Source organism: Myotis daubentonii, chromosome 3 (assembly GCF_963259705.1).
Source record: "Myotis daubentonii chromosome 3, mMyoDau2.1, whole genome shotgun sequence".
Lineage (NCBI taxonomy): Eukaryota > Metazoa > Chordata > Mammalia > Chiroptera > Vespertilionidae > Myotis > Myotis daubentonii.
Genome location: NC_081842.1, coordinates 181,103,072 through 181,128,525, shown reverse-complemented (window position 1 = coordinate 181,128,525; position 25,454 = coordinate 181,103,072). Strand labels below are relative to the sequence as shown.

General features: G+C 41.0%; 1 pseudogene; it reads right to left on the bottom strand.

Moving 5' to 3' along the window:
• LOC132229758 (BUD13 homolog) overlaps positions 1–20,826 on the bottom strand; it is a 45,707-nt pseudogene extending 24,881 nt beyond the window's left edge.
• Between the last annotated feature and the right edge of the window lie 4,628 nt (positions 20,827–25,454).

The following is a 25,454-nucleotide window of genomic DNA, read 5'->3' as shown; positions in this document are numbered from 1 at the left end:
TCCAGATGTTGTATCTACTTCAGATGGTAGATAGGGAGCACAAGGCAGCGTAATCGTGCAGTACTCATTTTGCAATCAGAAGCTCTGACTAGGACCTTACTCTGAGCAAGTTACTTGAAGTCCCAAGACTTTCACCTTCTCAACTATAAAACAAGCCTAATAAATACTGATTTTTCCTATTACCCCACAAAGTTGTTCTGTGGCTTATGTGAGAAATTATTTTGTAAACCATGTAACATTTGTCTTCCAGAGTACTGGCAGAAATTTTGTATGTCAAATTTTAATGCCAGAATTTTCAACATAAGTTGAAAATGTGATATGTTTTAATATCTATACAGCTTCTCCAAGGCGTTTGCATTGGCCAGTGAGTTCCATTGGATGAAAATTTACAGCTCCCACTCCGTATCAGGGTAGGCAGTAGGAATTACCAATATACAAAGAGGACTCCCTGTCCTCGAGTCACATACAATCTAGGGAATCTGCATTATAGATTTGGTAGCAATGCCTTTTACATGAGCACACATGCCACACATTTTCCTGACTGTGTTGCCTTGGGAAGTCATTTCCTTTCCCAGGCTTTAGTTTCTTTATCTATAAAAGGAAGATGTTAAAATTTTATATATACTTAAGATTCATTGATTTCCAATATTCTATATTTACCAGGATCTTTTAATGCCTTTTTAAAAAATCTTCAGCAGTGCTTGATTGAGTACCTTCTTCATGATCAATATATGAGTCAGGGTTCACCAAGAAGTACTCAAAATTGAACACAGAGGAAACTAAGTACATTGGTGAAAGAGGAGCTGCAAGGCCTCCCCCGCCCAAACACACACACACACACAGACACACACACACACACACACACACACACACACATACACACCCTGAGATTAGCAGCAGCAGAAACCTGCTATCCCTGGAAGGACAAAGGGCTGGAAGGACAAAGGGAGAAACTGATGTTTCCAAAGACCATGGTCAAGGTCACCTGGAGGTCGATGGAACCAGGCAGGCTTGTCTAGTGTCCATAGAGGAGACACAATCAGGGCCAGAGACACTGAGTCAAAGAATAGTGCAAGTATAACATGGATTTTTTTTCTCCTTTGCCCATTACCTCCAACTTGTGCCTCCTAAGGTCCAACCCAGCAGAGCTTTCTAAGCAGGTGCTGGGGAAATGCAGCCTTCTGGGGTCATCTCCAGTGACGCAGAGCAAAGCAGGGGAAGGGGGAAGAATGATTTTAGCATAAAGAGTACACAGACTGACCCCATCACTGTGGTGCTTAGTACTCCTTCAAGGAGCTTATGATGCATCAGAGGAAACCAAGATCATACATTAAAAATTATTTTATTAACATACTGCATATTATCTGAAACCTACAAAATATTGGCTTTACTTTTTTTTCAGATGAGAAAACAGGCTCAGAGAGCTAACTTGCCCAAACTCACAGAGCAAGTAAAAGTGAAGCAAAATTGGAACCTATAACCACCTGCCTCCCACGGATGTGATCTTTCTTTCATGCACATGAGGTGTTGCAAATTCTCAGTAAGAGGGGTATTCAGAAAAAGGAAGGTCTTTTCCTCATCTGAAATCCCACAAATGGGATTTAAAAAGCTCCAATGGGAATCCTCTATCAGTAGAGTTTGGCATCCTTTAGGAGGGCTTCATAGAAAACCAGCCACGGTGGCCCAGTGGTTGAGTGTCGACCTATGAACCAGGAGGTCATGGTTTGATTCCAGGTCAGAGCACATGACTAGGCTTGATCCCTAGTGTGCAGCCTGCAAGAGGCAACTGATCAATGATTATCTCTCATTATTGGTGTTTCTATCTCTCTCTCCCTCTCTGAAATCAATAAAAAGAAAAAAAATAGAAAAGGTAGGGCTCTTCGGGGTCTTCAAAGATATGTAGGACTCACAGAGAAAGGGTCTGAGTAAAGTTCCTCTTGTTTTTCTCTCTCTGAGAAATCTCTTCTCTCTCAGCAGACTTGATTTGAGTGTTGAGCACTGAAACATAATATTGCTTCCAGGAACCTTGATGGGCTTTCCTAAGTCTTCCTTAGGGTATGAAAAGCAGTTGTCACATCACACAGCTCTGGGGCCTTGGAGGCATCTGAGAGAGTGTCTGGGGTCCACCCTCCATCCCCAGGGCCTTGCACCCTGACTCAGGGATACCTGCATGTTTGACATTAGTTTTCCTGGGCAACTGGATCTCTATTGGCCATACATCTGAGAATTCTCAAGAACACTGTTTATTCCTTGAGAAATCTGGAAGGAATTAGGCTGAATAAATTGGCTCTCAACCTGGCTGTTTCAGATGGCAGCAAAGAAATAACATATGCTGCTTTTTCCCCTTTTTCTTTTTTTTTATTTATTGAAGGGGAAATGAAAACACAACCATATCCACACAAAAAAAATAGATTTTGTCAAATTATGCTTCATTTCTCCAGAAAGTGGAAACCTTTGATAAGAATATTTAGGTGTCTCAGAAGAGTGTTAGGATAGCAAGAAGCCTGGGGAATTCATTCTAAGCATGTCTGCAACCTGTGCAGCATAAATTTAAGTTGAACTGCGGTGTCCACAGAGCCAACCTGCAGCTGAGTTGCTAGGGCTACTGATGCAGTAAGCAAACACAACAAAAAATGTTCCCCTCTTAATCCTCCACCGATCCTACCTTTCTAACCTCAGCGCCAGACATTCATCAAAAGAAAGCCACATGGAGACTTTGAAATATTATTCAGAAAGAAATTAAAAGGAAAAACAAAAGGAGAAATAATTAATCAGGATTAAACCTAACACATGCATTGTTTTAACTGCTCAATCTCAGTTTACAAATAATTAATGATAACAATGATAGGTGACACGTTTGAGCACTGTGCTAAGTTCTTAGCTTATATTACCTTTTACATGTAAGAGTAACCTCATAAATGAAGTACTATTATTATCCCTACCTTATAATGATAAAAATTAGAATTTAAGTATATTTCCTGAGCTAATACATTTAGAAAGTAAAGGAGCCAGATTTCAATATTATGTCTACCTAACTGCATCATCCAGCTCTAAACCATTATACCTATGGAATGGGCATGGAGATCTGCTGCGCAGATTTTTCTTCAAGAAAGAATTTGTTGCTCCAGCTGCTTTGGGTGCTATCAGTAGGCAGCCTTCAGCTGTCAGCCCCTTTGGAGTCCTCTCAGCTGCTGAGCACCACCTCACCCAAGGTCAAATCTTTCCCAGGGCTGCTCATATCCAATGGCTGATGGGCAGTCCCAGACACATAGTCACTTGGTATCCTATGGTCAAGCTGGCAGCCTTTTCTGTCACCTGGTATCTGGCCAGAGCATTATTCCTAGGTGTGGAATGTGATCCTTTAAAACCTGAAAAATTCTGCCAAGTGTTTTGCTTCCTTCTTTATGGTAGCTGAAGCAAGATCCAGGAATTTGTCTTTTACTTTGGAAGGCATATCCTAACATGCCCTTGACCACTGGGCTGCGAAAAGCTTTACTGACGTGGCATATCTCAGAATCTTTGTAGGTTTTTGCTTCCTATCTTTTGGAGCACTTGTGTCTTCCCCAGGCTTCCTGTGTTCTAGAGACTTGTTCATTCTACTCGATCAGCATGATATCATCAATATGATGTTCCAGGATTGTCCTAGAGGCTCAGATCTCTTTGGGTTACATTATAATAGACAATGTACAAATTAACATGGACTTGGAGAAAATTGTACATGAATATTTTGTCTCTTCCATGTGGATGCTAGCTTTTAAAAATCTGATCAGAAAAGGAAAGAAGCGTCCAATCAGTAAAGCTTCCTGAGGCCCCGTTAGTCTTCTCCATCAAAGATACCACATGGAATACAGCAGCAGCATTAGATTACTTCCTGTTTAACTTGCAATAATCTACAATCATTCTCCAGGATTCGTTATTGTTTTTTATTTATTATCTTGGAAAGGGTGAGAGGAACATCATTAAAGGCTTCTCCTTGGTTTCTCTACTGTGATAGCTCTTACCCAACAGACCCAATGTAGGGGTTACTCCAACTGCCAAGTACATCAATCCCATTTATAAATTCAGAGAGTGGGGAAATGGCCACCAGGTGGATTGATTGTTTGCCAATCATTGGCCAGGATTTTATTTCAGGCATCTTATATGCCACTACTCTAATAGGGGATGTGTGATAATCCTCCATGTCTTTCACAGTTCTCTTTTTTTCAATCAACCAAGTAAATGGCTGAAGCTCCCTTTGGGGCAGAAAGGAGGGAATTCATGCAGTATATATTAGTTGTAGTTTGACAGGGTCCTTCCTCATGGGAATTGAGCCACATCTTCATTCAACAAGTTTTTAGTCTGAAAACTGGTTCAACTTTAAAAACTAGGCAAGGGATTGGGACCTTTTATGGTGACAACCTCCTTCAGTCTCTTGCTCCTCCAAGCTTGCTCTCTTTGGATTATAGCATTAAGCAGTGTCCTCATTAACAGCCCATCTATGTTACCCCTAGAGATGGGGTCTTCTATTAACTCTCTCCACAACTTTCAAGCCCTGCAGCTGCCATTCCAACCTTACCAGTCATTATAACAGCAAAATCCAGGCTGCTGGTAGTTAAGCACCACTATCTGACCTCCACTGCTCCACTGTGGGAAGGAGGGTAGCATTATCTACATTGTTATCAACAAATCAATGTCTGTAACAACTCTACCTTTGTCACAAGTCTATGGGCATTCAACAGAACAGAGACTTTTCTGCCTGGTCAGAGAAGAAAGAGCCCTTTGTTCTGTAGGTCCTAGAATAGAAAAACAGCATTATAGACTAAATGCGTTTCTTTTTTGCTTCCAATTGTCCCTAAGAGATGGACATTAGGTCTGCCCTCTTATGGAGCCAGTTAGAAATGTCCTCACTTTTGTCTGATTAGCAAAGTAACAAGAGCCAAGTAGAATACTATATTAAATTGAAGATGGCTGTTATTCAGGGGAAAACTTAAATCTTCCCAACAAAAAACAATGCACATAAAAGAAAATTGTAGAGCTACATCTCTAATGAACATAAATGCAAAAATCCTCAATAAAATATTAGCAAAACAAATTCAACAGCACACCATGATCAAGTGGGGTTTGATCCAGGGATGCACGAATTATTTAGTATCCACAAATCAATCAATGTGACATACCACATTAACAAAGTAAAGGTTAAAAAATATGATTATCTCAATAAAGGAAGAAAAAGCCTTTGATAAAATTCAACATCCATTCATGATAAAAAAAAAAAAAACTTTCAACAAATTGGATATAAAGGAAATATACCTGAAGATAGTAAAGGCCAGGCCATTTCTGATAAGTCCACAGAAAATATAATACTTGATGGTAAAAAGGTATAAGCTTTTCCTCTGAGACCAGGAACAAGAAAAGGATGCCCACTCTCATTCAATACTAGGGGCCCAGTGCATGAATTCATGCACCTTGAAAGAAACTGTGGGCCATGAGGCTGCAGTGGGCACAGGGGCAGGTCTGGCCCCTGCTGCCATAGTCCCTGATCCCCTATCTGCTGGCAGCCCTGCTCCCACCACTGATGCTGTCCCCACTTGCACCTGCTGACAGCATGGAGCGATTAGGGCCAGTGCCAGAAGCGGGTATGAGCAGCAGCTACTGCCCCTCAGAAGTAGGGGGAAGTGGAGAAGCGCTGAGGGGTGATCAGGGCTGGTAGCCACTGCTAGCACCCTCTGATGGCACCAAGTGATCAGAACCGGCGCTGGGTGCCAGAAGCAGGTACGAGTGGTGGCTCTGGTGCTGGCTGCAGGTGTGAGAAGGGCCAGCACTGGCAGTGGGTGCGAGTGCCGGGCAGGACCACGGTTTGCAGGAACAAAGAATTTTCAGTAACCACCAGAGGCTGGGTCTGATGACAGCAACTGGAGCCCCATCCTGGTCTGGTACCCTTGCTCACCTGCTCCACCATCCCACCACAGTCAATGCCGGCCATGTTCTGTGCTCTGCCACCTGCTGCTGACGCCTGCAATGTTCCACACACGCCCCCTGGTGGTCAGCACACCTCATAGCAACCAGTTGTTCAGTTATTCTGCAGTTTGGTCTATTTGCACATTAGAGTTTTATATATAGAGATAGTACTGAAAGTCCTAGTCAGAGCAATTAGGCAAGAAAATAGGAATTAGAAAGAATGACTATTGTTAAAATGTCCATACTATTCAAATCAACCTACAGATTCAATGTGTCCCTATCAAATTTTCAACTGCATTTTTTTACAGAAAGAGAAAAAAACAATTCTAAAATTTGTATTAAATCATAAAAGGTCAGAATAGCTAAAGCAATCTTGAGAAAGAAGAACAAAGCTGCATGCATCATACTCCTTTAATTTAGACTACATGACAAAGCCATAGTAATCAAAACATATGGTATTTGTATAAAAGCAAATACATAGATCAATGGAACAGAATACAGAGATCAGAATTGAGTCCAATTAATTTATGTCAAAGGAGCCAATAATACAGAATGGGGAAAATAATCTCTTCAATAAATGGTATTGGGAAAACTATGCAAAAGAATACAACTATAACTCTATTTTACACCATACAAATTTAATTCAAAGTTGGTTAAAATTTGAATCTAAGATATGAGACCATTAAAATCCTAGAGGAAAATGTAAACAATGACACTATATTAAACTAAAAGTGTTCTGCATTGCAAAGGAAACCACTAACAAAATGAAAAAGCATCCTATGGAAAGGGAAAAAATACTTGCAAATTATATATACCCCAAATATAAAGAACTAACACAACTCAACAGCAAAAGAACACAAACAACCTGATTAAAAATTGGACTGAGGAACTGAATAGACTTTTTCCCAGAGAAGACATATAATTGGCTAACAGGTATATGACAGGTACTCAACATCACAAATCATCAAGGAAATAAAAAGCAAAACCACAATGAGATTTGTCCTGCTTGTTAGAATTACTATTTTCAAAAAGACTGGAGATAACAAGTGTTAGTGAGGATACAGAGAAAAGGGAAACTTTGTGCAGCCACTGTGGAAAAATAGTATGGAAGTTCCTAAAAATAAAAATAGAGCTACCATATGATTCAGTAATTCCATCTCTGGGTATATATCCAAAGTAAATGAAAACAGGATCTCAAAGAAATAACTGCACTCCCATGTTCATTGGCATTATTTACAATAGCTAAGATAAGGAAACAAACTAAGTGCCTCTCAATGAATGAATAAAGACATATATATATATATATATATATATATATATATATATATATATATTCACATCTTTATTATTCAGCCATGAGAAAGAAGGAAATATTGCTGTTGACAATGTTGTGCCCAGATTTCAAGGTTCCCAAGACCCCCAGGGAGCCAGTCAGTCCGATGCAAAAGCAAAGAGTCCTTTATTATGCAAGCCGGCTTGCACTCCCCGTTCACCAGACCCACCAACACAGCGGAAAGTCCAGTGGCCGAGAGAGGGAGGCCTGATGAGACAGGGGGTTTTAAAGGGGGGTGGAGTGAGGGCAGGAGAGGGGACTGTGGGCCCCGCCGATTGGCCAGGCGCGAGTCGGTACAGGATGTGGTCATAGTGATGGCGTGCACTTCCCTTGATTATTATTGGTTAGTCCAGAGAAATCCTGGGTGTGGCTAGCAGCGGCTTCTTCCCATGAGGAAGCACATGGCTCCATCCCAAAATGGAGGACCCAAGGCAAGATGGAGGGCGCACATGGTTCTGTCCCAAGATGGAAGACCCAAGGCAAGATGGAGGGCGCAGTCCTTGTCCGGCTCCTGCTGCTGCCGCTCGAACACACCACAAGGCAGGATGGCCCTCCCACACAGCACCTGCAGCCGGCCTGCGGGCGGACCAGGACTCCCGCAGCGGCGCGTCTGGGCAGCACAGGCCCAGCAAACGGGGTGCGGCCGGTGGAGCGGCCCGGCTCTGGAAGAGCAGCATCCGCTCGGAGCAGGCCCGGCCCGTGGCCAGTGCACCGCAGCATGGCGACCTCCCCGGCTAGGGCACGCGCACCACTCCGCTGCCGCCACTGCTGCACCGGGGCCGGGGATCCACGCGGCTCGCGCGGATGGCCGGTCCGGGGGGCAGCGGGCGGGTGGCAGCCTGCGCCAGGCTCCCGCTGCGGGCTGGGGAGCCGGTGCCCCATGGGGCCCGGCAGCCGGCCCACGCAGGCCCCCCCGACCGGGCCCGAGGGCCGCATGGACCCCCGGCCCCAGTGCGGGCAAGCGGGGAGCCGACCACGGGGGAAGGGAGGAAAGAGCCAGGCGGTGAGGCCTTCTGCTCCCATGACCTCCCCCGTGGTCGGTCACCGCCCGGCCCCACCCCTCGGCCCGCCGCCGCCGGCCACTCAGCCCTTCCGGACACTGTTACCCGCTCCGGGGAGTCCAGGCCCTACGGCGGGTGGGCGCGGAGGGATTTCAGAGCCCTGCAGCCAGACTCCTCCTCCCGCACTGCCCGGAGAGGCGGGCGGCGCGCCTTTCAACAACAACATTGATGGGCCCTGAAAACATGCTAAGTGCTATAAGCCAGACAGAAAAAGACAAATACTGTTGATATCACTTATATGTAGAATCTAAAAAGAAAAAGAAAAAGATCCAAGCTCATAGAAACAGATAGTAGAAAAGTTGCTAGGGACTAAAGGGGGGAGAAATAGGGAGAGATTGGTAAAAAAAAGTACAAACTTTTACTATAAGATGAATAAGGTCTGTGGATATAGTGTATAACATAGTGACTACGGTTGATAACACAATGATATAATTGAAATTTGCTAAGAGAGTAGAAATTAAATGTTTTCATCACCCAAAAAAGAGACGAATATATGAGGTGATGGATGTGTTAATTAACCTTTGGGAGGAATCCTTTAGGAATACATATTTATAACAAATCATCACAATGTACACTTTAACACGTTAAGCGCCCAGCCTGTTTTGTCTTCTGGACGGAAAGTATAGTGTCAGTCACCGGTGACTGACTGGCCGCTTAACATGTTAAATATCTTACTAGTTTGGTCAATTATACCTCAAAAGAGTTTTAAAAAGTCTACAAAAATAATGTTTCTTTTTAAATGCACAAATCTTTTTTGAAAAAATAGAAACTACTTTTCAAATTTTAGATTTTTCCAAAATTTTAACATTTGTATTAAAATAAAATTGCTTTATTGCTACATTTCTACTTTAGTAGAAGATTACAAGGGGGGAAAACCCTCTTTTATTGGGTGGCCCTGAGTCTCATTGAGGAGTAGGTATTTCCCCAGAGTCACCTCAATAAGATGGGAACTTATCATACTTGCTTTTGTTTAATATCTGTGTTCTCTTATTACTTTCAAGCTCCCTTAGATAAAGCCATGGCTCTTTATCACCAGACCTAGCATAGTGCATCATAGCTTGACTAGAATAGTGCCTGGCAATACTTATTGTTTCATAAATTCATTAATTAATTATGCAATAAATACTGGATAAGTGAGCAGTAGATGCACAAATTATTATAGAGCATCAAATCAAATTTAAATTCTTAGTCATCCATTGCCTAGTGGATATCTGCTCTCTCATTCGCAAATAGATTTTATCCTGTACGTGGAAAAAAATCCAGCAGGATGTAGCCTTTTACTCAGAGAGCAAAAAGAGGAAGGGATACATTAGATGTCAGCAATTGGGAATCCTGCCCACCTCAGGACATTGGTAGCATTTTAATGATATAGACGCCTATCTATTTTCTTTGCCCCAACCACCTCCTTCCTATATTATACATCCCTATTGAATTCTCATTTTCAGTAGCATCTGGTGCTAGCTTTAACATATCAGCAGAAACAAAGAGTGACATTTCCGATCTTCTTAGGTTCAGCACTGCCCATATAGTGTCTTTTGTTAATTGGTTTCGGCCTCTAGAGGCACTGAGTCACTATTTCCTTTACGGACAACTTCTAAGTCTTGTCTTCTCAGAGAACTTACAGCTCTTCATCTTATCATCTCATTTGATCCTCCCAAAGGTCCTATGACGTAAATAACCAGATGTCATGCGCGGAAAGGTCACTGAATGAGGAAATCAGAAGACAATGATTCTTATTTTTACTATTATTAGTTGTGTGACAGTCATGAAATGAAATGGTGTGTTTTGGTTTTGTTTTGTTTTTTTGATCCAACACCCAACAAATATTTGGTGAGATGCTAAAGGTATAGTGGGACATAAGACAGGTAAGTTCTCTTTTCTCACAGTGCTTTCATTCCAGCGAGGTTCAGACAAATGAAAAGGCAGCAAATAGACAAGAAAAATTTAGATATTAATAAATGCTAATTACTGGATTAATAAATATTCTGGAAAAAATAGAAAAAGGGGGATGTATTAAATAGTGACCAGTGGAAGCTATTCTAATTAGGAGGTCAGAGAATGCCCCCTCCAGAGAAGTGAAACTTTCCCATGTCTGACAAAGAGGAGTCAGCCCATGAAGATGGAGATGAAGAGCTTTCCATGCAGAAGGAACAGATATTTATAGCTCGTTACAGAAGTTCCAAGATGGCACAGGCTGGGTTGTCTTGACAGTTTTTATTATTGGTGTTTCCCATTTTACAGATGACGCTCCTAAGGCCTAGAGCAGTGAAGCAACTTGCTCAGGAGTAAATGTTGACTTATAAGAGCATGGATTCAGATCCATAATTCTGACTCTTAAAGAGAATGTTCTTCATTTAAATTCTTAGCCCCCTTAGTTCAGACACTCATGATCCCACCTCTGGATAATTTCAGTTGATTTCTAATTGGTTTCTCAGCGTCTATGTCTACCTCCTCCAACTTCCAGCCCACTTCATCTTTGGTATTGAAGATGGCCAGTTTTATTTCTAATATGGAAGTCTAATCATGTCTCTCTCTCTCTCTCTCTCTCTCTCTCTCTCTCTCTCTCTCTCTCTCACTTTAAATGCTTCCTGTGGCTCCTAGAAGCCTAAAGATAAAGTCCAAGATCTCCAACTTATTATTTAATGGATTCTCAACATTTCAGCCTTATCTCTTAGCACCATCTTTCCCAATCCTTCCTTTAGCCTCACTGAATGAAATGTCAGGCCATTTTATGCCACTGTGTTTTTAAACCTTACTATTCTCTTTTGTTAGTAAATCCCAATGATCTTGCAATTACTCATGCAAATGACATTTACTGTGTAAAGTACATCACTCCCTTATCTATGCCAGCATAACACTTTGGCTCTATTATAGTACTTAGTTCCCATATCTATTGCAATGGTTCATTTACTTGCCCTATTAGATTGTGAGGTCCTAAAGGGCAGAAAACAATGTTTTTTTGTGTGCTGAAGAATTTTAGTAATTAGTTCATGTGTGCCATGAGATTTTTTTTAAAAAGGTTGAAAATTGCTGCCTTCGTTTATCAATCATAGTGGTTTTTTAAATTCTTGGACTGATCATTCCAATATCCCTGCCCTGTCTGGTTCCAATGTTTGCTCTGACTCTTTAAATTGTGTTTCTTGCCTTTTAGAATGCCTTGTAATTTTCTCTTGATATTCGACCTGATGTATCACGTAGAAGGAGCTGCTGTAAATATGCCTTTAATAATGTGATGATGAGATGTGGGGGAAGAAAAAGCATTCTATAGTCCAATGACTAGGTCTCAGTGTGTCAGTAAGTCTTACCTGTGGACTGTGAACTTTACTACTGTTTCTCACCCCCCCATAGATGGGGTGGGATGGCAAGCATGGGCTGGAGTTGGGTATTTCCCTTCCCCTAGCTCAGGTTGGCTCTGTTTAAGGAGTTCTCCCTGAGGCAGGCAGGCTTTGCTAAGAAGAACAGAGTTCTCTGGTGTGTTTAAAAATGGTTCCTTTCCCCTCTTCCTGCCAGAACCCGGAGGGGATTTTTCTCTGATATTTACTGTTGGAATCTAGTCAAGTTCCTGGAGGTAAATGTCACCATATTATGAGGGGCCTCCTAAAATTCCCCTGGAGTTCTGAACTCTCAGACTTGTCCACAGGAGCCTGAATCAGTTCCTCAACTGCAGGGCAGGTTTTCCGCCCAGTCAGTGGTTCCTGAGGAGGTTTCCACGTGTCATCTCTGCTCCCGGAGCTGTGACTCTTTGTATTCCCTTTTCTGTCTCTCCAATCTTGGGGGCAGTGTCTTGCCCTGTGTCCTCCCCTCTCTTATAGATCTGAGAAGAGTTCTTCATTTTTCCGTTCAGCTTTTTACTTGTTAGGAAGGTGTGGAACTTCCAATCTCATTTCGTGTGGAATTGGCAAACGGAGCCTGTGCAGTAATTTTTGGTTGGCTGTTGGATATTGTGAATGTTGCATTGTTGAGTATCTGGATTTGTTGCTTTCCTTTAGAGAATGTTGGCATTTATTCTGCAAGTGGTTCATGCTACGTTCAGAGCAACTTCATTTTCCCCTAGCTTTATTTCTTAAACTTTTTTTTAGGATAGGTTTAAGGTACTCCTTTTCTTTGGTATAACCTTATTCTCCAACTAAGGCATGCCACTTCTTGGGTCTCAAGCAAATGACTCAGGTGTTGCATTATGTCTCTCCATTCTGGCTATTTGGTATATGAAGAGAGCATTATGTGAGTTTTGAGAATTTTTCAGCTTACACATTCCCAGTTGCTCTTTGCCCTTGTTCATAGGATTTCACCTTACACATCAGTAAGTTAGTATTGAGGGTACAATAAATGTAAGCCAGTGCAATTTTCTCTGCATTTCTGCAGCTTCTCCTTCCTCCTCCCTCAGCGTGGCTCTCTCCTCTCTGAGACTCTTCTTTGCAACTCCCAGCACTGCCTATTGGAAGTTATTTTACAGTTGCTAAATATAAAACACTTTTAAAAATTACTTTGTTCATTTTTCTAGTTTTTTTGCTATGAGAAAGTATGTTTTCTGTTACTCCATCATAGCCAGAAGCAGATATTCAGAAATGCCAAGCCTTTAAATAGTAGGCAAACTGGCTATAAAATACTAGATTAGTGTGACTTCATTTTGCATTTCTCTGATTATTAATCAAATTAGGAATATTTTTTCCAGGTTTATTGGACATTTGTGCGCTGCTTCTACTCATATGTTTGGCCTGTTTTTTAAAAAAATTGTATTGTCTTGTTCTTGTTGATTAAATGAATTCTTTGAAAATCCTGGTACTAATTCCTTGCCAATTATATTATTAAATATATTGGCTCCAAATATCTTGTTAGTCTTCTTACTTTACAATGCATTTTGTTTAATAAAAATTTTGTTTTGTTTTAAATATGGATAACTATTAATTTTGTTTTTTCTTGTTTAATAATTCTTTGGTTTATTCAAAAATGTTAGTTTTATTTCTCATATTCATAGCTTTGATTCACTTATAATCATTTACTTTCTTTTTTTTTTTTTTAGTTAATGTTCTTCTAAGGATATTTCTCCATTGATTCTTAGAGAGAATGAAAGAGGGGGGAGAGACAGAGAGAGAAACATCGATGAGAAAGAGACACATCAATTGGTTTCCTCCTGCAACCGAGGTATGCGCCCTTGACTGGAATCAAACCCAGGACCATTCAGTCTGTGGTCAATGCTCTATCCACTGAGCAAAACCAGGTAAGGCAATGATTGATTTTTGTGCATGATGTTCAATAGGAAACTAATTTAATTTTTCCCAGTAAGTATATCCAATGGCATCCATTCCATTTATTGGGCTAATCCTTTATGTACATGATTCTGTTTCTGAGCTCTGTATTCCTCTCATTAATCTGATTGTCCATGCGAGCTTGTCCTAATTCTATAGAGTTTTCATTTCTAGAGCTTCATAATAAAGCTTGATATTTGATAGAGTAAGATCAAGCACTCTTATTTTTTCAAATGTTTCTTAGCTCTTTCTCTCTTGGCTAAGTTCAATAACAAGTACTACTAAGATTAGGTTTTAAATTCATAAATTATGGAAATTCGACATCTTTGTTGAATCTCTCCAACAATGAACATGTTAATATATATTCATTTACTCAGGTTTTTAAAAATATTATCCAATAAGTCTTTATAATTTTCCTAATAGAGGACATGAATATTTTTCATTACACTATTTCTATATGTTAAAGTTTTTAAAATTTTATCTTTATTGTTGAAAGTATTACAGATGTCCTCTCCCCCCCACCCCATTGACCTCCTCCACTCCATTCTCACCCCTCTAAAGTTTTTAATTACTATTTAAATGGGATCTGTATTTTCTATTACATTTTACTAATTTTGTACTTTTATAAAAGTGTATTTGATATTTGTATATTTACCTTATATCTGTTAATTTTGCTTAATTAATTAGATAAAATATAGTGCCTATGAATAAGGATGGTTTTTGTCTTTCTTTAATTTCTATTACTATATTTAAAATTTTCTCTTTAATTGTATTAAGTAGGACTTACTGCAATGTTGATTAGAAGTAGACTAGTTCTATTGTTTCACTGTCAAACATGATGTTTTGTAGGTTTTGATAAATAATTGAGGGTGTTACTTTCTAATCAAAGTTGATTAGGATATTTTTCCATGTTTAATGTCTGCTAAATATTTTAAATACTTATTCTACATCTATTGAGATGGTTGTTTATTTTTTCTCCTATAATGTATCAGTGAAGTATACTATGTAATATATTTCCAGATTAACTGTTCCTGCTTTCTTAGTGCACATTACTTGCAGATTACTTTCAGCAAGCAAACAAAACAAAAACCCCTCAGCTTTATTCTACATGTAACTATTTTATTAAATACTAGAGGCTCAGTGCACAATTTCATGCATGGGTGGGGTCCAGCAAGCCTGGCCTGATCAGGGCTGATTGGGCCCAGCCAGCCCCGCCCCCTGGTCAAACTCCTGGTCAAACTCTTGGTCGAACCCCCAGCCAAGAGGACAATTTGCATATTAGGCTTTTATTATATAGGAGTTTTGTGCTTGTCCTGTTTCTACTTTATATGAGGATCAGTTTGATCATAATCCAACTTTCTTTAATGGCTATTGGTTTGTTTTAAATTTCTATTTTGTTTATCGAGTCAATTTTAGCAATTAATTTTTTTTCCTGGAAATGTAACCATTTCAACTAAGTTTGAAAATGTATTCAGATAAAATTATTCTTTGTAATCACTTCATTCTTTATGCTAAATTATGTTTATAAGAGGAATTGGGTACTTTTTAAGTGGTTCAAGGATCTCTACATTTGTTTCAGGAAAGTGGTGTTAGAGAGAATTCACCACCACCCTTCCTCTACAACATAGCTGCCAAACATGTGACATCATTACTCACACTATCACTAAAGTTTCTATCCCATGGAAATGTGGCCTGATAATCTAGTAGTGTGGAGATATGCATAATTATCTCCTTTTGAGTTTTGTTTTGTTTTGTTTTGTTTTTTTGGTTAATCCCCACCTGAGGATATTTTTTCCACTGATTTTTAGAGAGAGTGGAAGGGAAAGAGGAAGGGAGGGAGAGAAAGAGAGAGGCACATCAATTGGTTGCCTCCCACACGCACCCTGACTGGGGTTGGGATGGAACCTGCAACCCAGGTACATACCCTTGCCTGGAATTCAAATCAGTGACCCTTTGGATGCATGGGCAGACACTCCAACCACTGAGCCATACTGACCAAGGCGGTCTCCTTTCAACAAATAAAGAATTGGAGGCTCATGGAGTTTAAGAAAACTGCCCAAGTGTAAAAGCTATTTAGTGTAGAGTTAGGTTTTTAAAAAATCTACAAGTCAAGCTCTTTCCATCACAGTGTCCTTTCTCAGTGTGTGGTCTGACAGCCACCTAGAGCAGAATCACTGCAGGGATTTGATTAACAATTCTCATTGCTGAGCCCTATCCCAGATATACTGATCCGGATCTCCACGGGGCACAGGGCCTAGGAATCTGCATTGTAAACACATTTTATAGATGCTTTTTACCCACTACATTTTAAGAATGTCTGTATCTATAGCAGCTTTCATATTAAGTCACTCAACAAAGTAGAATACTTAACAAGTAAGTCATTTACTACTGAATTTCCATCCCTGGTGGCTGGCTTTCCTGGTTCAGGAAATTATAACCAAACTTCTCATGTACTTACTCCATTTAACAGAAAAAAAAGGTAATGCTGACTTCAGTGTAAATATTCGAAATAGGGCATTCCTGCAACTGGCTGAGAGCCCCACAGGCACACACGGCACCAGGAAAGGAGCTGCACAAACTCGGGGTCATGGAAATATTAGCAAAGGAAATGAAGTAAGAAAACGGATGTGAGAATGGGACTGTTGCAGAGCTCCATATTACAATGAGAAATATGACACCAAAGCCCCAATAAAGAAGTCTTTAAAAGTCTTCCTAGCTTCTTTATCAGCTAAGAGGTTTTTCTCTTTTATCTGTGGTTTGGTTTTGGTCTCTCTTTTGCATTTGCTTTTTTCCTGGATTTTTGGAAGTTCCTGTATGTTGATTTTCTGGAAAAGGATTAAAGAAAAACAATCTCCTTTTCTACCTTTATTGACAATTGCTGCCTTCTGTGTTCCTTCATTTAGTACTGATTCAATATCTCATTCACACATTCCCTCAGCAAACAGATAATTGAGCACTGGACACTGTATTAGGCGCTGCAAGCCTTGCTCTTGAAAATGGCACAATTTATGGGGCAAGGAGAGTGGAATAATAAATAATCACAATCAAAAGTTGAAAATGGTAAAATAAAAATGTCTTATCTTTCTGGCTGAGAGAACTGACATTTTATAAAGGACTGGGTAGAAGAAAAAAGGTGAATAATTTAGAGTACTAGGCTTCCTGGGTGAGAATCTTGTCTCTTATTGTATGTGCACCCTTAATCTCTCTGTGCCTCAAATTCTTCATCTGTAAAATGGAAACAGTTAGTGTCTACCTCACAGGGTTGTGAGATTAAATCAGGTGATATTTGTAAAGTGCTCAGAATAGTTCAAGGTGCGTAGTTATATATAAATGTTAGTTATTACTGTTGTTATTATCATGATGACCCATTCCATTCCTTACTCTAAGGCTAATGTGAACAATAGCCCAGAGGCATGTGAAGGAGTATGCTGTCCACGCAGTGACAAGAACTTCTATAAATGGAGTGTACAGCTCACGTGTGCATTTAGCATTTTAATGGTAGCCAAGCTATTCTTCTACTTTTCATACAATGTATTTATGATTTCAAACAAAAGCCATAACAATTTAGCATTGTTGTTGTTGTTTTCTTTTACCGAATGAATTATTTTCTAGACAATTTTTTAATGAGTGCCTCCCTATGCAGGTCCTATTATAAACAATACAGATAACAATCCCCGCCTGTGGAGAGTTTATATTGTAGTGGGAGGGTAAGAAGAAAGACAATAAACATTAATTAAATAGACTACAGAGGATGATTATAATGTACCGAAGAACAAAATAAAGTAGGGAAGGAAATAGGAAGCAACAGGACCAACGTGGGAACACGAGAGTGCCATTTTTTATAGGGAGCTCAGGAAAGGCCCTGCTAGGAAATAAAATGTGAATAAAAATCTAGAAGCATAGGAGGCAGAGCAAGTCACTTCGTAGTTGGAAGTAGAAAGCATTTTAGGCAGAAGAAATAGCAAGTGCAAAGGCCCTGAGGTAAGCTTACCATGCTTGATCACGAATAACAAGAAAGCCAATGTCACTGAACTCTAGAAGTCCCTCCCTATCCACAGGGGAGACCTTACAAGACCCCAGTAGAAGCCTGAACATACCTACGATAAGTTTAACGTACAAATTAGCATAGTAAGAGAGTAATAGCAACTAATAATAAAATAGAATCATAACAATATACTGCTTTAAAAGTTATGTGAATGTGGTCTCTCTCTTAGAATATTTTATTGTGCTGTGCTCACCTTCGCACTTAAAGGAAGCACTTAATGGTTTCTCTTTGGCATATCTGAATTGCTGGCATCAACCTTTTTGTGCTTTGGGGCCATTACTAAGTAAAATAAGGGTTACTTGAACACAGAGCTGTGATACCATGACAGTTGGCTTGAAAATGGAGACAGCTACTAAGTAACTAACAGATGGGAAGCATACAGAGCATGGACAAGACAAAGGGATGATTCTACTGAGAGCGGCACCCAATTTAACACTTATGAATTATTTCTAAAATTTTCTATTTAATATTTTCAGACCGCAATTGACCTTGAGTAACTAAAATCTCTGAAAGTGAATCAGACAAGGGGAGACTATTATAGATTTCAAAGCCAGAGGGGTCATAAGGTCTTGAGAGTATAGAGACTTAAGAAGTTATAGGAGGATTATGAGGATAAATGGGAGTCACTGAAGGGTCTTGAGCAGTGGAGGATATGCTCTGACTTACATTTATATTTTTTAATACATTTTTATTGATATCAGAAAGGAAGGGAGAAGGAGAAAGAGTTAGAAACATCAATGATGAGAGAGAACCAACAATCGGTTGCCTCCCACATGACTCCTACTGGGGACTGAGCCTGCAACCCGAGCATATGCCCCCGACCGGAATCGAATCAGAAAAAAACATTTGGTCCACAGGCCAACACTCTGTTCACTGAGCCAAACCAGCTAGGGCATGACTTACATTTTTAAAAGGATAAACCCACAGCCAAGATCATACTCGATGGACAGAAACTAAAAGTGTTTCCACTAAGATTAGGAACAAGACAGAACTGTCTGCTTTTATCTCTCTTATTCAACAGAGTACTGAAAGTTCTTACCATAGCAATTAGACAAGAAGAAGAAATAAAAAGCACCTAGATTGGAAAAGAGGAAGTAAAACTGCCATTATTCATAAATGACATGATACTGTACATAGAAAACCCTAAAAGCAGGGGTGGGGAACCTTTTTCTTCCAAGGGCCATTTGCATATTTATAAAATCATTTGCGGGCCATACAAAATTATCAATTTAAAAAGTAGCCTGCTATATTTGATCAAACATTTAATTAGCTCACCCCTAATGCTTTGGCAGGGCCAGACCACATGATTTTGCAGGCCTTATGTGGCCTGTGAGCTGGACGTTCCCACACCCCCTGCCCTTAAGCCTCCACCAAGAAACTACTAGAACTGATCAATGAATTTGGTAAAGTAGCAGGATACAAAATTAATATTCAGAAATTGGTGGCCTTTTTATACACCAATAATGAACTATCAGAAAGAGAAATTCAGAGAGAAATCCCCCCCCCCCAAAAAAAAGTACCTAAGAATAAATTTAACCAAGGAGGTAAAAGACCTGTACTTGGAAAATTTAGGATACTGAAGAAAAAAATTGAGAAATTATTTTTTGTAAATTAAAATCCTGAGTCAATAAAAAAAAAAGGACCGCTCTGTCAGCAATGTGGAGAATATGGCTGAAAGCTATATATATATATATTATGCATTTATCCAGTAGTTACATAAGTTCCAGCTCCAAGTTCCCTTCCAGGACCACCCTTCCCTTTTATATAGTGATGTTATTTTGTTTTAAACAAGTTTACTGAGTATAATTGACATAAAATAAACTGCATTGCATTTAAAGTGTACAAATGGATAAGATTTGATATGTGCATAAGCCGTCACTGTATCTGAGCTAGTGATTCAGTACCTCTGCAGTTCCTCATATGGAATGGTTTTATTTTACTAGTTGCATCACCCAGTTGCTGTTGTAAAAGTGGGGTGGAGTAGGTGGTGTGTGGAGTACAGGCAGTGGCCATTTGTTCTATATTCTTGGCAAGGACCAGGACACCATTGCGTATACCTGACATGGTGGGTTTCCTTCCTCTTTTGCTTCCTTTAGAAATACCTAGAAGGGTATTTGCAGGGCCAATTTCAACTATTCCAGACCTTTCATTGCATTTGGAAAGGTGTGGCCTACGGTTCTGAGCAGAAAGAGAGAGGAGCCTGTGTTTTATGTGGCAAATATTTCTTGCCAAGATTGTTTGATGGAAGCCCATCCAGCCATTTGCAGCTATTTCGGTCCTGTTATAAGGAAAGTAAGCTATTTGGTTTGGAATTGCCTAGGTTTCTGACAGACACTTATAAGCCAATTAAAATGGATGAAAGATGTGGCAGAAGGAGAATTTTTCCCCCCTAAGGAATAAAGACATTCCAACATCTGCATCATTACACTTGGCAATAATTCCCCCCTTGGAGCTAATTAAGAAATGTGGGTGGGTTGTTTTTAACTTCCTTAATTCTACCTTTGATTCTCCTTCCACCTCACCCCTCATCCCTGAGTAGCAATATATTTTCTTACTAGGTGAGGGGAAACTCCTAAATAGCTTAATAATGTACCTTGCCAATATTATCCACAGCACCTTGGAATTTCCTTCCACCAAATGCGCTGCCTCTCCAAGTTCTTTCTCAGTCCCAGCCAGACAATGGCTCCTTCTTCCCTTACTCTGCGCTGACTCTGTGAGTCTCTTGTGACATTTATTTTTACCCAAATAGCTAAACAAGATTTATTTTCTCAAGTTCATATCCATCCATCCATCTGTCTATATATTCACATGTAAGATTTGTGTTCAATGATTATTTATTGAACATCTACTATAGCAGTCAGGGTCCTAGTAGGAAACACATGGCACATACAAATGGGGTGATTTGAAAAGAAATCAGTATGGGGAGGATGTACAACACATGAGTGAATGAGTATTGGAAACCTACGAAGAATTAGTGTAGAATCTTGGATATAGAAACAATAGGAAGCATTACCACTCCTAAGCCTAAAGAGGCAAGAAGGAAGAATTACTAGAACCAAGAGAGAGAGGGAGAGACTTGACTAAATTGAAACCTTGCCTCTGGCTAAGGGATGAAGCCAACCCCAGTATCCTTCCAGGAAGAAGCCTGGGGGATAAACACACTGACCTTACTCTCTTTCTTCTTTCCTCCTTATCTTTTGCCATGTTGACCCTTGACAAAATTCCTAAAGAAACAGGACAAAAGGAAACCTATTAATGTCAGTGATGCAGATCAGATTTCCTAAGGACAGAGCCTGAGAGAGTGGATCAGAAGGACAGACAACTGCTTTTGACAAACAAAATAATTGAACTGCTCTCTGAGCGAATATTTAGGTATCCTATAGGAATGTCAAACTCAACTGATAGAGATTGAATTATTTTGTTCCAACAATATTGCTCTTTTCCCTCTATTACCAATCTTGGTGTCACCATCTGCCAGGTCACTCAAATCAGAAATACTGGGGACTTGAGTTTTATTCTATAATTTATTTTGTCTTTTAGCTCCTGCCCTTCCACCCTCGGTTATGTCACCATGCAGTGCTATTTTATCCCTAAGATGTTCCCAACATCTGCCTCTCCTCTACACCCCTATTACCATTGCCTAGTGCAGACTTTTGCATCTATCTTATTTATTGCACAAGCAACCTCCCACTCTCTAATTCATCCTCCTCCACATTGCCACCAGAGTGACTTTTCTAAACATAATTCTTCTTACTTGTTTATTGTGTCTCTCCCACTAGAATATAATCTCCATCTTTTGTTTACTACTCTATTCTCAGAACATATGTATGGTTTTGAGTGATACTAAAGGACATTTTGGCTGCTTCCAAGTTTTGGCAGTTATGAATAAAACATCTGTGTGCAGATTTTTGTGTGAACATAAGTTTTTTTAACTCCTTTGAGTAAAATTCCAAGGAGCATGATTATTGAATTATATAGTAACAGTATGTTTAGTTTGGTAAGAAATTGCCTAACTGTCCTCCAAGGTGTCTGTACCTTTTACATTCCCACCAGCAATGAATGAGAGGACCTACTGCTTCACATCCTTGTCAGCATTTAACGTTGTCAGTGTTCCAGATTTTGGCCATTCCAGTAAGTGTTAGTGGTATTTCATTGTTGTTCTAATATGCATTTCCCTGATGAAGTGTCTTTTGTATGCTCATTTGCCATCTGTATATATTCATGGCACATAAGCATACAAAAAGACACCTTATCATATGTCATCAGGGACATGCAAAGCCTTTGGTCCATTTTCTTATTGAATTGCTTATTTTCTTATTGTTGAATATTAATAGTTCTTAGTATGTTTTGGATAACAGTTCTTTACCAGATGTGTCTTTTGCAATATTTTCTCTGTCTGTGGCTTGTCTCCTTATCCTCTTGACATTGTTTTCAGCGTTTTTTGATTTTAATAAAGTCTAGCTTGTTAATTATTTTGTGAAAAAATGAAATCCAACTATGTAATTTTAAAGATCTTATTGACTACATTCAATGATTCAGCCAGCATCCAATCTAGCAGATAGAAAGGAGCTCCGAGTTGCTGTACAAAATACAAGACTTTCATAGGCAGAGGGAGCAGAAACAAGAAAGTTCTGCCAGAGAAAAGCGGATTGTGTATTGCAAGATTACTTTTTTTAGAGGATAGCAAGGGTCTATCAAGCAGGTTGCCTAGTTGTTGATAACTAGGTGATTCCTGATGGATTGGTTTAAGATTCCTTTTCTTGGAGAGCTGAAATTCTAATTAAGTCTCAGTTTGGTGATGTGGGCTTAGCATAAGCAATTCCATTTTGGGCCTATTGTCTTGTTTCTTTCCTGGTTCATGCCTTTGGAGTTGTACCTAAATTAGCTGCTAAATATCTTTTTAAATCCTCAATGGATGGGTAAAACTCTTGGGACAACATTGAATATAGCAATAACAAATTAACTAAGAATATCATTCAGAATATATCAACACTAATAAAAGAGAAAAATGGTAATTGGCGTACGAGCTACCCTTTTCATTGGCTAATCAGGGCTATATGCAAATTAACTGCCAACTAAGATTGGCAGTTAACTGCCAACTAAGATTGGCAGTTAACTGCCAACAAGATGGCGGTTAATTTGCATATGTAGGCACAATGCAGGGAGGCGAAAGGGAAAGCAGGAAGAAGCCCCCTGCCACTGACAGTGATAAGAAACCCAGGGGGGAGCTAAGAGCTGGGGGGCAGGGCAAAGGCGGCCCTGGGGCCGCCTTTGCCCTGCCCCCCAGCCATGATCGGAGAATCAGGCGCCTTTTCCGCCCTGGCCAGTGATAGCAGGAAGTAGGGGTGGAGCCAGCGATGGGAGCTGGGCACGGTGGAAGCTGGCAGTCCCAGGAGCTAGGGGTCCCTTGCCTGGGCCTAAAGTGAAGCCCGCGATCGTGGGGCCGCTGCAGCTGCGGGTCCCCGCTGCCCGGGCCGGATGCCTCAGCCAGAGGCATCCGGCCTGGGCAAGGGGCCGATCCTGCAATTGGAGGGTGATGGGGGTCAACGCCTGAGGGCTCCCAGTATGTGAGAGGGGGCAGGCTGGGCTGAGGGACACTCCCCCCCACACACACCCAGTGCACGAATTTCGTGCACCTGGCCCCTAGTGTGTATATATATATATTTTTTTTTAGGGGCCCGGTGCACGAAATTCGTGCACTGGGCAGGGGGCGGGGGGTGGTCCCTCAGCCCAGCCTGCCCTCTCTCACATACTGGGAGCCCTCAGGGGATGTCCTACTGATGGCTTAGACCTGCTCCCTGCTCCCCTTGGGGAAGGGGCTTAAGCTGCAGTTTGGCCTCCCTTTGTGGGAGGCGACCGGGCTGATCAGGGAAAGGCACCAGCCCCATCATCCCGCTGCTGCAGCCACTGCCAGTCACCGCAGTCACCAAGGTGTTTTCATCAACACGGACTCCAGTCCCTTCACCATGAAAAAAATGACAACTTTCTTTAGGCATTTTCAAGATATGTCTTTCATAGGATATGGCATTTTTTTTTTTATCCTCACCTGAGGATATGTTTCCATTGATTTTTAGAGAATGTGGAAGAGAAAGGGAAAGACAGAGAGAAACATCAAAGTGAGAAGAACACTTTGATTGGTTGCCTCCTGCATGAGCGCTGACCTGGGCCCCAGCCAGGGAAGAGCCTGCAACCTAGGTACATGCCCTTGGTCAGAATTGAACCCAGACCCTGTGGTAGGCAGGCCGAGGCATTATCTACTGAGCCAAACCAGCTAGGGCGGGATATGACATTTATTAGCCCCTCCAGCAGCAGACCTTTGTTTTTTGCTCCAGGAGTGAGGTGGAAAAACCCTACATCACCTTCTTGGATTCTTATTACCCAAGTTACTAAGAATATTACCAGTGGCATACAGGGAGCTTAGCAAATGAGCAGTCAGAAAAGGTGTTTCCTATGCAGTTCACACTGATCCCCAGCTCAGCCCCTGCCCAGGCCTAAAGCCTTAGGCTGGGCATTAGGCCTGGACAGGGGACCCCCAGCCCTGTGCGATTGCAGGCTCCACCCCTACCCAGGCCTCAAGCCTCTGGCGAGGGCATTAGGCCTGGACAGGAGACCCCCAACCTGCTCAGATAGCAGGCTCCGCCCCTGCCCAGGCAAGAGGGGCATTAGGCCTGAGCAGAAGACCCCCAGTCTGCTCCGATCACCTGCCCAGGACTAAGACCTCTGGCCAGGGCCTTAGGCCTGAGCAGGGGACCCCCAGCCTGCTCAAATAGCAGGCTCCGCTCCTGCCCAGGCCAGAGGGGCGTTATGCCTGGGCAGGGGACCCCCAGTCTGCTCCAATTGCCTGCCGAGGCCTAAGACCTCTGGCCGGGGCCTTAGGCCTGGGCAGGGGACCTGCAGCTTGCTCTGATTGCAGGCTCCGCCCCGGCCCAGGCCTCAGGCCTCTGGCCAGGGCATTAGGCCTGGGTAGTGGACCCCCAGCCTGCTCCAATTGCAGGCCCCTCCCCTGACCAGGCCTCAGGCCTCTGGCGGGGGCAATCTCTGGCACCGCCTCCCCAGGTGGCATCTGGCACTGCCCACCCCACCTGCTGTATGCAAATTTAATGGCCATCTTTGTTGGGTTGATTTGCATACTCTTCTGATCGGCTGGTGGGCGTATCAAAGGTATGGTCAATTAGCATCTTTGTCTTTTATTAGTGTGTGTGTGTATATATATATATATATATATATATATATATATATATATATATAACTTAGAAAACCATTTGATGTATTGGGAAGTCTTTGACATATCCTATATATATCCTATAGGAGTATATAATAAGAGTTGCAAAAGACAACATTAAAACAAATGATGCAGAAAGAATATTTGAAATATGTTGAATAATAAATTTCCACTAAGATAAAGTGAGCTTCAATGCTAATAATATAAATATAAATAAGTTCATGCCAAAATATATCAATGATAAAGATCTTTAAAGCCAACAGAATAAAAATATAGAAAGATTATGTACAAAAATAATCATTTAGATAACAGACGTCTCATCAATAGCAACAAGGAACAAAGACAATGGAGTAATATTAACATGCTGAGGAAAAACAAGTCTTAAAAATGAGGTATATGTAAGATAAAAAAAAAACAAACATTATTTAAAAATAAATAGGAAAAACATAATTCCAGGCCTAAAAAGACTAAAATCCTGCCCGACCAGTGTGTCTCAGTGGTTGAGTGTCAATCTATGAGCCAGAAGGTCATGGTTTGGTTCCGGTCAGGGCACTTATCTGGGTTGCAGGCTAAATCCCTGTGTGGGGTATGCAGGAGGCAGCCAACCAAT